The 13267-nt window shown below is 34.3% G+C and overlaps 1 pseudogene; it reads left to right on the top strand.

The window, feature by feature from the left end:
- The first annotated feature begins 8292 nt into the window (after positions 1–8292).
- LOC141511425 (putative monooxygenase p33MONOX pseudogene) lies at positions 8293–9247 on the top strand (annotated as a pseudogene).
- The last annotated feature ends 4020 nt before the right edge of the window (positions 9248–13267 follow it).

Here is a 13267-nt window from a genome sequence, read left to right as displayed (position 1 = left end):
GGGGAATGGCTTAGCAAACTGTGGTATATGTATGTCATTGAACACTATTCTATTAGAAACCAGGAGGGACAGGATTTCAGGGAAGCCTGGAGGGGTGTCTCAGTTTCCTTTAACTGAATTACCTGAATTAAATACTACTGTACTCACAAAACTTAGCACTCTTTCTGATGAATGCACCATAAGCTATGAAGTCCTGAGTCAATGTCCCCAATAACTTACAATCAATTTTAAAATTCTTTAGTGAGAACTTCAGAGTATCCCAGTACTTACAGAAATTTGAGATTCTATAGTTAATTAAATCAAGGTTGGACTTTATCCATACTTTACTTAAAAAGGAGTTAAATACTCTGGCTGGGGAAGTGGGGGTGGGCAGAATTTGTGGAAGAAAGTATGCTTGGGGGAGGGGTGCAACTAGCATATGAAATTATTTGACTTTGGATGATACTTTGGCTCATGAGGACTGTGTGTCCTTGGAAGGTACTTGAAAAGGGGTTAAGACAAAAATGATTATAATTTCATGCAATTCATGACTCTTGAAAAGGGTACTTTAAATGAGATGGAAGAGTGGAGGGTACTTAGTGACTTTGAGGCAATGCTGCTCATCAAACAACCAATAAAACAATCCGTGATGGTAATTTGATATCACTTTGAGCTTATTGAGTATCTATTAATCAAGCTGTGATTAATGATATCTGATTAATAGTACCTGAGTGATAAACAACACCAGGTGAAGAGAGCCAAAGATTTACAATGTTGGAGGAAAAGAAGGGAGGATGTGAACATTGGATAAATTCTATTCAATGAATATGTCCCAGAGAGGGAATAAGATTCATTTTCACTTCAGTTTAAAAATCTATCCTACTCTATAGAGAAGGGAGAGGTGAAGAAAGAAAAAGATAAGGGAAGAAGGGCCTGATAAAAGGGAAGGGGAAGGCATAAGTGAAAATAAACTGTAAGTTAAATTTTTAAAAGAAAAGTTAAGTTTAGAATAAATATCCTTGATTTTCATCAGGCTTTTTTTATCTCAAAAGTAGTGATGTCATCTTGGATCACTTCACTTGATGAGACAAGATCCAACCATACCCATATCCTCTAAGTCCAATCTCGTCAATTATATATAACCCTTTAATTATTCTAAGAAAAATACAACTTCAAGAATTACAAGGGAGTAAACTTTGGTGAGGAGGAACAAGTGGAAAGAAAAGAGAAAAATATGAATGGGGGAATTATAGCCTGGAGAATGAGTCATTTTAATTGGAGATGTGAATTGCCCATTAAAATAGAAGCAGATAGAATGATGGATTAAAAACCAGAATCCTTTAATATGTTGTTTACAATAAATGCATTGGAAGCAGAGAAATACACACAGGATAAAGGTAAAAGTATGGAGCAATAATATATATTATGCTTCAGTTGAAGTAAAATAAAAATTAGAGGCAACCATCTGATCTCAGATAAAACAAAAATAGTTCTAATTAAAAGGGATAAGGAAAGAAACTACATCTTTTTATATATAATTTTTTAATTTGTTTTCCAATTTTATACAATAGTATTTTCTTCCTATCATTTTTGGAAAGGCTTTGAATTTTACACATTTTCTCCTTCCTTCCCTTCGATCCCCCTTCTCCTCCCCCCACAGAAGGCAGTCTGATAATCTTTACATTGCTTCCATGCTATATATTGAATAAAATTGGATATGTTGAGAGAAAAATCATATCCTTGAGGAAAACATAAAATATTAGAGATAACAAAATTATGTAGTATATAAAACAACATTTTTTTTAAGAATTGAAGGTAATAGACTTTAATCTTTGTTTAAACTTTCTCTGGATACAGATGGTATTCTCCATCACAGATACTCTAAAATTTTCCCTGAATATTGCACTGATGGAATGAGCAAGTCTATTAACAACACCCTCAAGCTGCTGTTATGGTGTACAATGTTCTTCTGCTTCTGCTCATCTTGCTTTCTGAATTTCCAGGCTTCTCTGAATTCCCATCCCTCCTGGTTTCTAATAGAACAATAGTGTCCCATATTGTATATATCCCACAATTTGTTCAGGCATTTCCCAATTAATGGACATTCACTCAATTTCCAATTCTTTAATACCACAGAGTTGCCATGAATATTTTTATACAAGTGATGTTTTTACACTTTTTTATGATGTTTTCAGAGTATAGACCCAGTAGAAATATTGCTGGATCAAAGGTTATGCACATTTTTATTGCCCTTTGGGCATAATTCCAAATTACTCTCCAGAAAGATTGGATCAATTCACAGGTTCACCAATAGAACATTACTGTCCCAGATGCCCCACATTCCTTCCAAGATTGATCATTGTTCTTTCTGACCAGTCTGAGAGATGTGAGGTGTTACCTCAGAGATGTTTTAATTTACATTTTTCTAATAGTAATGATTTAGAGTAATTTGTCATATGACTATGGATAGCTTTGACTTCCTCTTCTGCAAATTGCTTTTGCATATTCTTTGACCATTTGTCAACTGGGGAATGGCTTTTTTTAATAAATTTGAGTCAGTTCTCTATGCTTTTTAGATATGAGTCCTTTGTCAGAAATAAAAGTTGCCAAAATTGTTTCCTAATTTGCTACTTTTCTTTGATCTTGGTAATGGTGATTTTTTTCCCTGCAAAAGTTTTTTTAAGTAAATGTAATCAAAATTATGTAATTTGTTTATAATGATGTTCTCCATCTCTTCCTTGGTCATAAACTACTTCCCTTTCCATAGATCTGACAGGTAAACTATTCCTTGATTTCTTAGTTTGCTTATAATATTGTCTTTTTTATGTAAATCTTGCACTCATTTTGATCTTATCTTGGTTTAGGGAGTGAGATGTTGGTCTGATCCAAATTTCTGCTATACTAACTTCCAATTTTCCCAGCGGTTTTTATACCAAAGAGAGAATTCTTATCCCAGAAGCTGGACTTTTGGGGGTTTATCAAACAGCAAATTATTATAATCGTTTCCCACTATTTTACCTAGCCTGTTTCACTGATCTAACACTCTATTTCATAGCCAATACCAGACAGTTTTGATGACTGCTGCTTTATAAAATAATTTTAGATCTAGTAAGGCTAAACCACCTTATTTTGCCTTTTTTCATTAAATCCCTTGATATTCTTGACTTTTGATTTCTCCATATGAATTTAGTTGTATTTTTTCTAGCTCATTAAAGTAGTATTTTGGAAGTTTGATTGGTAAGGCACTAAATAAGTAGTTTAATTTAGGTAGAATTGTCATTTTTAATATATTATCTTGGACTATCCATGGGCAGTTGATATTTTCTGTTATTTACATCTGAATTTATTTGTGTAAACAGTGTTTTATAGTTGTTTTCATAGAGTTTCTGAGTCTGCCTTGGCAGGTAGACTCCCAAATATTTATATTGTCTGAAGTTACTTTATTTTTTATGATGATGTATTAGTTATTTTTAACTTTTTATAAATTTTACAATATTTCCCCAATCTCCCTTTCATCCCCCACCCCCCACAGAAGGCAGTCTGATAGTCTTAACATTGTTTCCATGCTATACATTGATCAAAATTGAATGTATCAAGAGAAAAATCACATCCTAAAGGGAAAAAAAATATGAGATAGCAAAATTGCATAATAATATATACTTTAAAAATAGTTAAAGGTAATAGGCTTTAGTCTTTGTTTAAACTCCACAAATCTTTATTTGGATACAAATGGTATTCTCCATCACAGACACCCTAAAATTGTTTCTGCTTGTTGCACTGATGAAATGAGCAAGTCCATTAAAGTTGATCATCAACCCCATGTTGCTGTTACAGTGTACAATGTTCTTCCAGTTCTGTGCATCTCACCCAACATCAGTTCATGCAAATCCTTCCAGCCTTCTCTGAATTCCCATCCCACCTGGTTTCTAATAGAACAATAATGTTCCATAATATATATATATATATTATATATATATATATATATATATATATATATATATATATATATATATATATGTATCCCACAGTTTGTTCAGCCATTCTACAATTAATGGACATTCAATCAATTTCCAATTCTTTGCCACAAACAGAGCAACTATGCATATTTTTGTACAAGTGATGTTTTTACCCTTTTTCATGATCTCTTCATAGTATAGACCCAGTAGTGCTATTGCTGGATCAAAGTGTATGCTCATTTTAATGAAATTGCTCTCCAGAAATGTTGGATAAGTTCAAAGCTCCACCAAAAGTGCATTAGTATGCCATATTTACCACATTCCTTCCAACACTGATCATTGTCCTTTCTGGTCATATTGGCCAGTCTGAGAGGTGTGAGGTAGTACCTCCAAGATTCCTTAATTTGCATTTCTCTAATCAGTAATGATTTAGAGGAGCAATTTTTCATATAACCATGGATTGTTTTTGATGTCCTCATCTGTAAATTACTCCGGCATATCCTTTGACCATTTCTCAATTGGGGCATGGCTTCTTTTTTAAATAAATTTGACTCAATTCTTTATATAGTCTAGAAATGAGTCCTTTATCAAAAACTCTAGTTGTAAAAAATTGTTTTCCAATTTATTTCATTTCTTTTGACCTTGGTTACAGTGGTTTTGTATGTGCAAAAGCTTTTTAATTTAATGTAATCAAAATTATCTAGTTTGTTTTTAATGATGTTCTTCATCTCTTCCTTAGTCATAAGCTGCTTCCCTTTCCATAGCTCTGACAGGTAAACTATTCCTTGTTCTCCTAGAGTGCTTCTAATATTGTCTCTTATGTCTAAATCTTGTACACATTTTGAACTTATCTTGGTATAGGGTGTGAGATGTTAATCTAAACCAAGTTTCTACCATACTACCAATTTTCCCAACAGCTTTTATCAAAGAGAGAGTTTTTATCCCAACAGCTGGACTCTTTGGGTTTATGAAATAGCAGATTGATATAATCATTCCCTGCTATCTCTTTTGCACCTAGTGTAATCCACTGATCCACCACTGTTTCTTAGTCAATACCAGAGAGTTTAGATGACTGATGCTTCATGATGCAATTAGATCTGGTAGGGCTAAGCCACCTTTTGCACTTTTTTTTTCAAAAAATCCCTGGAAATTCTTGAGTTTTATTTCTCCATATGAATTTGATTACAATTTTTTCTAGCTCATAAAAATAAATTTTTGGAATTTTGATTGGCAGGGCATTAAAAATAGTTTTATTTAGGTAGAATTGTCATTTTTATTATGTTAGCTCAACCCATCCATGAGCAGTTGATATTTGTCCAGTTTTTAAAATATGATTTTACTTGTGTGAGGAGTGTTTTGTAGTTGTTTTAATAGTTTTTGAGTCTACATTGGCAGATAGACTCCCAAGTATTTATTATCTGAAGTTACTTTGAATGAAATTTCTCTTTCTACCTTTTGCTGCTGTATCTTGCTATTACTATATTGAAATACTAAGAATTTATGTGGATTTATTTTATATCCTATGACTTTGCTAAATTTGCTAATAGTTTCCAATAGTTTTTAGATGATTTCTTGGGATTCTCTAGGTATAATATCAAGTCATCTACAAAGAATGAGAATTTAATTTCTTCCTTCCCAATTCTAATTCCTTTCATACCATTTTCTTTTTTTATTGCAGAAGCTAACATTTCTAATACAATATTGAATAGTAGTGGTGATAATGTACATCCTTGTTTCACCCCTGATCTTATTGGGAATGCCTCTAGTTTATCCTCATTGCATATAATGTTTGTTGATGGTTTCAGATAGATACTACTTATCATTCTAAGGAACAATCAATTTGTTGATATGCTCTCTAGTGATTTTAGTAAGACTGGTTGCTATATTTTGTCAAAGGCTTTTTCACCATCTATTGATATAATCAGATGATTTCTGTTAGGGTTATTATTGATATTTTCAATTATACTAACAGTTTACTTAATATTGAACATAATCTGCATTCCTAGGATAAATTCTGCTTGTTTATATTATATTATCCTAGTGATGACTTGCTGTCATTGCTTTGCTAAGATTTTATTTAAGATGTTTTCATCCATATTCATTAGATAAAGTGCTCTAAAATTCTTTTTCTCTATTTTGACTCTTCCTGATTTAGGTATCAGCACCATGTTGGGTCATAGAAGTAGTTCGACAAAGTTCTGTTTTCACCTACTTTCCCAAAGAGTTTATATAGAATTAGAACCAATTTTTCCTTAAATGTTTGATATAATTGTAAATCCATCTGGCCCTGGAGATTTTTTGTTAGGGAGTTCATTGATGACTTGTTGAATTTGTTTTTCTGAGATAGGATTATTTAGGTATTTAATTTCCTCCTCATTTAAACTGGGCAACTTATATTTGTAAATATTTATCCATGTAACTTAGATTATTAAATTCATTGGCATAGTTGGGCAAACTAGTTCCAAATAATTACATTAATTTCCTCCTGATGAGTGATGAGTTGAGTCTTTTCATTTATGATCCTAGTAATTTGGTTTCCTTTTTTCTTTTTTTTTTAAATCAAATTAACCTAAGTTTTATCAACTTTATTGGTTTTTTTCATAAAACCAACTCTTGGTTTTATTTATAAGTTCAATAGCTTTCTTACTTTCATTTTTATTTATTTCTCCTTTAATTTTTAGAATCTCTAATTTGATATTTAATTGGAGGTTTCCAATTTGTTCTTTGTTTATTTTTTCATTGCTTATTTAGTTCAGTGATTTTGTCTTTCTCTATTTTATTCATGTCAGTATTTAAAGATATAACATATCCCCTAGTAATTGCCTTGGCTGTAACCCATAAGATTTTGCATATTGTCTCGTTATTGTCATTATCTAAGAAGAAAACATTAATTCTATCTATAATTTGTTGTTTGATCCACTCACTCTTTAAAATGAAGTTATTTAGTTTCCAATTAGTTTTAAGTCTATCTCTCCATGGCCCATTTTATACATGATTTTAATTGCTTTAATATCTGAGAAGGATGTATTCACTATATCTGCCTTTCTGCACTTTATTATGAGGTTTTTAATGCTCTACATGGTCAATTTTTATATAAGTACCATGTACTGCAGAAAAAAAAATATATTCCTTTCTAGCCCCATTCAGTTGTCTTCAAAGGTCTATCATGTCTAGGTTTTCTAACATTCTACTTACCTCCTTAATTTCCTTGTTGTTTATTTTTATATGGTTATTGTGGCTATTCTTATTGTAATTATAATTATAATAATAATAATAATTATTATTATTATTATTATATTATGGTTATTATATGGTTACATATATCTATATGTAGAAACAGAGAGAATTAGATTGAGGTCTCCCACCTGTAGAGTCTCCCTGTAACTCATCCAACTTCTTCTCTAAGAATTTGGTTGCTATACCACTTTGTGCATACATATTTAATAATGAAAGTGCTTCATTGTCTATGGTACCTTTTTGGAGTATATAGCTTCCTTCCTTATCTCTTTTATGAGATCTATTTTTGCAGCTTCTTTGTCTGAGATAAAGATTGCTACCCTTGCCTTTTTCACTTTAAATGAAGCAAAATATATTCTGCTCCAACCTTTTACTTTTACTCTACATGTAACACTCTGCTTCAAATAAGTTTCTTGTAAGCATCATATTGTAGAATTCTGGTTTTTAATCTATTCTGCTATTCACTTATGTTTTATGGAAGACTTCCTCCCATTCACATTCAAAGTGAGAATTATTACCTCTGTACGGCCCTTCATCTATCTTCCCTGTTTGTATTTTTCCTATTTTATCACCTTATCCTTATTCTCTAGTATTTTGCTTCTGAATACCACTTCCAAACCTATCCCCTTTCTTTCCCCTTTCCCCTTTCCCTTCCTTCTGTTATTTCTTCTTTTTCTCCCCCCTTCCTCTTTCTCTTTTTAAGACTTGAAAGGTAAGATAAAATTCTTAATTTTAGAGTGTGAATAGGCTCGCGGTGAGTGAGGGTTCCAGCGCCACTTGCGTCATGGCCTCGCTTTGCCCTGTGCTTTGGTGCCTAGGGAGTGCCGGAGCCCTGGAGCCTTGTTAGTTTCAGGGTCCTGTCGGTGCCGGAGCCCCGGGCTATGGACGGGCTCTCCCCTATCTCTCCCCTGTCCCACCCCCTCCTCACCGGGCTTTCTCAGCAGGCTCTCTACAGTACATCCACCCCGGAGTGCTTTCATTACCATTGACTCCTAAGGTCTGTAGAACCTCTGCATGAGAGTTGCTTGGGATTTTTGCTAGTGTCATCACCTGCAGAATGTTCCCTTTTGACATCTTTGTCCTAACTACGTAACTTCCATAGACTTTCACATGTGGGAATCAGGATTCTGGATATCTATCTAGAGAAACATCTGGATCACAGTCTTTCATGGCATCATCCAGAGAGCCAGATGTGCCTGCTATTGAGCACAGTACAGGTGGGCTTCTAGGCAAGATGACTTTGACAATTGTAATGCAGCCACGGGCATTCAGTTATGATGATGTCCTGGAGGATCCCACGCCAATGACTCCGCCTTCATCTGACATGTGCAGTAAGGTTCTTTGGATAAAGCCAGTCATCCCAGATTGGAAGTACCAACAGTTTTCCAAGGTTGAGGAGCGAGACAATAATTGCTCTATAACTCCCTCAGCTTCCAGTGACCAAATGAACAAAGTCCCAGTGGTGAAGGCCAAGGCTACGCATGTCATCATGAATTCTCTAATTACAAAGCAGACACAAGAGAACATCCAGCGTTTTGAGTAACAGGCAGGGTTGAGAGATGCAGGGTACACTCCCCATAAAGGCCTCACCACAGAAGAAACCAAGTACCACCATGTGGTGAAGGCAGTTCATAAATTGAAGTTTCAAAGTGGAGATATGACAAAGGAAGATAAAATGATTGCTTCAGCCCAGTGCACCCCATTCTTCTCCCAAGCAAAAACCCAGAGGTTGTTTTTCTCATGGATCTTCTACTTCCTTACCTGGCCTAGACATTAGCAGTATGGATGCTGGGAATGGAGACAGAGACAAACCCTCATCTGAAAAATGGAGCCTTTTTGGATCAAGAACCCTTCAGAAATCTGACTCGGGTTTCAGTGTCCAGTCCTTCAGAGGTAATCAGAAGCCATCACCAATGGAACTTATTCGAGTTCAGGCTACTAAAATTGCAGATGACCCAGAAGCCCTCAAGCCACCTAAAATGGATCTTCCAGGGATGGAAGGAAAGAAACAATCTCCCCAGACCCATAACCTCAAACCAAGGGACATGAATGTGTTGACACCTACAGGATTCTAAATTTCCCTGTTCATATGAGCAATCTTGTTTTCCCTGGTGATCCTCTGTTATGTAGAGAGAGTATCTTACACTTTTCTTTCTTTCCAGCCACCTTGCATTTGACATAGGAAAGATGACATCCATTTACATTTCTAATGAGGATGATATTTCTGGGGAGTTGGTGATTGTTTCTTTAAATTTGTAACAACACTTAAAACTTTCTAATGCAGGAAGATGTATTCTGTAAGGTCCCAAAGTTGGTTTAAATAACTTCTCAGAGTACAGTTGACTACAGCCAATTACTGAACTATAGAACTAAATTAATTGTAGGGGGCAAGGGAAATAAAACCTAGTAAACTTTGTTCTGCATATTTATCCAAGATAAAATTTGTTTGGTTTTTTTTTTTTGGAGTTGCTGGAGGTTAACAGTTTCTTAAAGAACATTGCTACTCTAAAATCAAGGCACTGGTTCAGTATCCCTGTGTCCTACTTCCTTTCTGACCAGAAGAGAGGTGCAGTAGCCTAACAGGGAATTTTGGTTGGGAGTGGAGACTGCTATTGCTCTGGGAACTTAAATTATGTAAAAGATATTTATAAGATATTAGTCCTTTGGTCATGGGTTTGAAGCAGAAGGCCAATGGACTTTTCTCTTTTGGAAAGACTGAAAAAACTAAATGCTAAGGATTTAGCTTTGTCACTGCAAGATGAAATCATTGCTGCCTCTAGTAGATGAATAAATGGTTTCTATTCATTTTAGCAGTTGGTAGCATACTAAGCTCATAGAGACTAATACCTGGTTCTGATAAATTCTTAAGAGAGATTCTGTGCAATGTTTTCTGCTGTAGAGGAATAGCTGAAACAGCTTACTTAAATTAAGGAAGCTTAGTATAATCTTCAGTGATCTAAGGTAATTTATCCTATGACTTTTTCTTCCCCCAGCATTGGGCTGAATCCTTTCCAGTAGGATGAGCTACTGGAAATAAAAAGCTTTTCTCTCTTGAACTTAAAAAACACACACACAAATAATTGAACCATCCAGTTTATTCACCACCTCACCAACAGATGATTGAAGTAACAATTTTATTATCCTTTTACATATCTGTACTCTCTTCTTTTTTATTTTCTGGTTTTGTTTTGCTGAGTGCTCACTAACATGCTGGTTCTGAGGAAGAAATAGTACCCAAGAAAGCTTTTAGGCTCTTGTATTTCATATATATGTACTTTCCTTTTTAATGTGCTGACCTTGATTTGAGAATAAAATTCTCTGAATTACAAAAAAAAGAGTGTGAATATATTAATCTTTCTTTGAGCCAAATATGGTAAGAGTAAGATTCAGGCAGTTCTCACCTCCTCCCTTCTTCCCCTCTATTGCAATAAGTCCCTTGTACCTCTTCATGTAATGTTATTTACCCCATTCAATCTCCTCCATCCTCCTATCTCTTTACTATCCCTTCCCCCCCACCCTTTTAAAGAGAAACTATTTTTAAATCATTCTATCAGAATCACAGATAAATCATGAGTGTCCATCACTTCTGGCTAAGTTTATTCTCTCTAATAGAGTTATAATTTTCAAGAATTAGGATAAATTTTCTCCCAGGTGGAGATATAGCCAGTTTCATCATATTAAAAAGCAGTTTTATTCTTCTCAATTTTATACTTATTCATGTATCTCTTGATTCTCCAGTTTAAAGCCTAAACTTTCTATTTAGCTCTGGTCTTTTCATCAGAAAAAGTTGACAGTCTCCTATTTCGTTAAACATTCATCTTTTCTCCTCAAAGAGAAAGGTCAGTTTTGCTGGAGAATGAATTCTTGGATTCATTCTAAGCTCCCTTCCTCTTTGAAATATTGTCTTCCAGTTCTTTGATTCCTTAATATTGATGCAGCGAGGTCCTGTGCAATCCTTACTGTGACTCCTTGGTATCTAAATTGTTTCTTTCTGGATACTTGTAGAATTTTCTCTGTTATCTGATAATTCTGGAATTTTGCCACAATATTCCTTGGTGTTTTCATTTGGGGATCCCTTTCAGGAAGGGATTGTTGTATTCTTTCAATAATTATTTTGCCCTCAGGTTCCATGACAACAGGGCAATTTTTCTTTACTATATCCTGAAATATTGACAGAGTCTTTTTTTGTCTTTAATGTTTTCAGGAAGTCCAGCAATTCTTAAGTTGTCACTTCTGGATCTATTCTCTTGGTAAGTTGTATCAATGAAGTATTTGACATTTCTATTTTTTTTCAGTTTTAGCTGAGAGATTCTTGTTGTATTATAACATCATTAATTTCCACAGATTCCATTCTTTTTTTAAAGAAATATTTTCTTCATCTACCTTTTGTAACTCTTTTTCCAATTGGTTAATTCTATTTTTTAAGGCATCTTCCATTTGCCCAATTGTGGTTTGGAGGGAATTGTTTTCTTTTTGCAATTGTCTAATTGTATTTTCAAAGGATTTGTTTTCTTGTTGCAAGGTGTTAATTTTTTCTTGTGTTTCTTTTCCCTATTTTTTCAATTGATTTTTTTTTGTTTTAGTTTTTGCAGAGTGATATGGTAAAGTAACTTGCCCAAGGTTACACAGACAGGCAATTATTAAGTGTCTGAGGATGAATTTGAACTCAGGGAACTGGAGAAAGTCATCTTAAAAATTCTCTGAAACAACTGACAAACTCAGCAAAGGAGGATATAAAATAAACCCACATAAATCATCAGCATTTCTACATATGAACAACAAAGCCCAAGAACAAGAGATAGAAAGAGAAATTCCATTTAAAATATTTGCAGACAACATTAAATACTTGGTAATCTACTTCCCAAGACAAATCCAGCAACTGTATGAACACAATTATAAAGCTTTTCTCACCCAAATAAAGTCAGATCTAAATAATTCAAAAAATGTCACTCAGTCCTGGTTAGGTGAAGCTAATATAATGAGAATGACAATTTTACCCATATTAAATTACTTATTTAGTGCCAAACCAATCAAACAACCAAATAACTACTTTATTGGGCTAGAAAAAAATTCATCTGAATCAACAAAAGGTCAAGAATATCAAGGGAGGGGTGGCTAAGTGGTGTAGTAGATAAAGCACCAGCCCTGGAGTCAAGAGTACCTGGGTTCAAATTGGATCTCAGACACTTAATAATTGCCTGTCTGTGTGGCCTTGGGCAAGCCACTTCACCCCATTTGCCTTGCAAAAACCTAAAAAAATAAACTAGCAAGGGAACTAATAAAAAAAAATGTAAAGGAAGGTGCCTGCCAAATCAATGCTGCCAAAATTAGAAGGAAAGCAGAAAGCTGGGAAACAATCTTCACAGAAAAGATCTAATTTCTGAAATATATAAGAATCACATCAGATTTATAAGGTTACAATTCATTCCCCAATTGGTCAATGTTCAAAGGACATGAAGAAATTAAAACTATATCTAATCATATGAAAAATGCTTTAAATCATTATTGATTAGAGAAAAGCAATTGAAAACAAGAATGAAGTTTTACCTCCTCACCTATCAGTTTGGCCAAGATGAGAAAAAGGGAAAATGATCAATGATGTAGAGGTTATGGGAAGATTGGGATATTGATACATTGCTGGTAGAGTTGTGAACTGATCCAACCATTCTAGGGAGCAAAATGGAACTATGTTCAAAAAGCAATAACAATGTTCATGCCCTTTGATCCAACCATTCCAATTCTAGGCCTGAATCCAGAAGAAATCATAAAAAATTGCATCAGTCCCAGTCTTTTTGTAATGGCAAAACATTGGAAATTGAGGGGATGGCCATCAACTGGGGCAAAGCTAAACACATTATGGTACATGAATACTATGGTATACTATTGTTCTATAAGAAACCGTGAATGGTTGGACTCTAGAGACACACAGAATTACTTACAGGATCTAATGTTAAGGAAAAGGAGCAGAATCAAGAGAACAATGTTCACATTAGCAAAAACATTGTTGAATATCAATCTTGAGGGAAAGAGCTTCTCTCAACAGTTCAGAGAACTAGGACAAGCATAGACAGACAACTGTCTATGGACAATGTGAT

Source organism: Macrotis lagotis, chromosome 2 (assembly GCF_037893015.1).
Source record: "Macrotis lagotis isolate mMagLag1 chromosome 2, bilby.v1.9.chrom.fasta, whole genome shotgun sequence".
NCBI classification, from domain to species: Eukaryota; Metazoa; Chordata; class Mammalia; order Peramelemorphia; family Peramelidae; genus Macrotis; species Macrotis lagotis.
The sequence above is the reverse complement of the archived record's forward strand: the minus strand, read 5'-3'. Positions and strand labels throughout refer to the sequence as shown.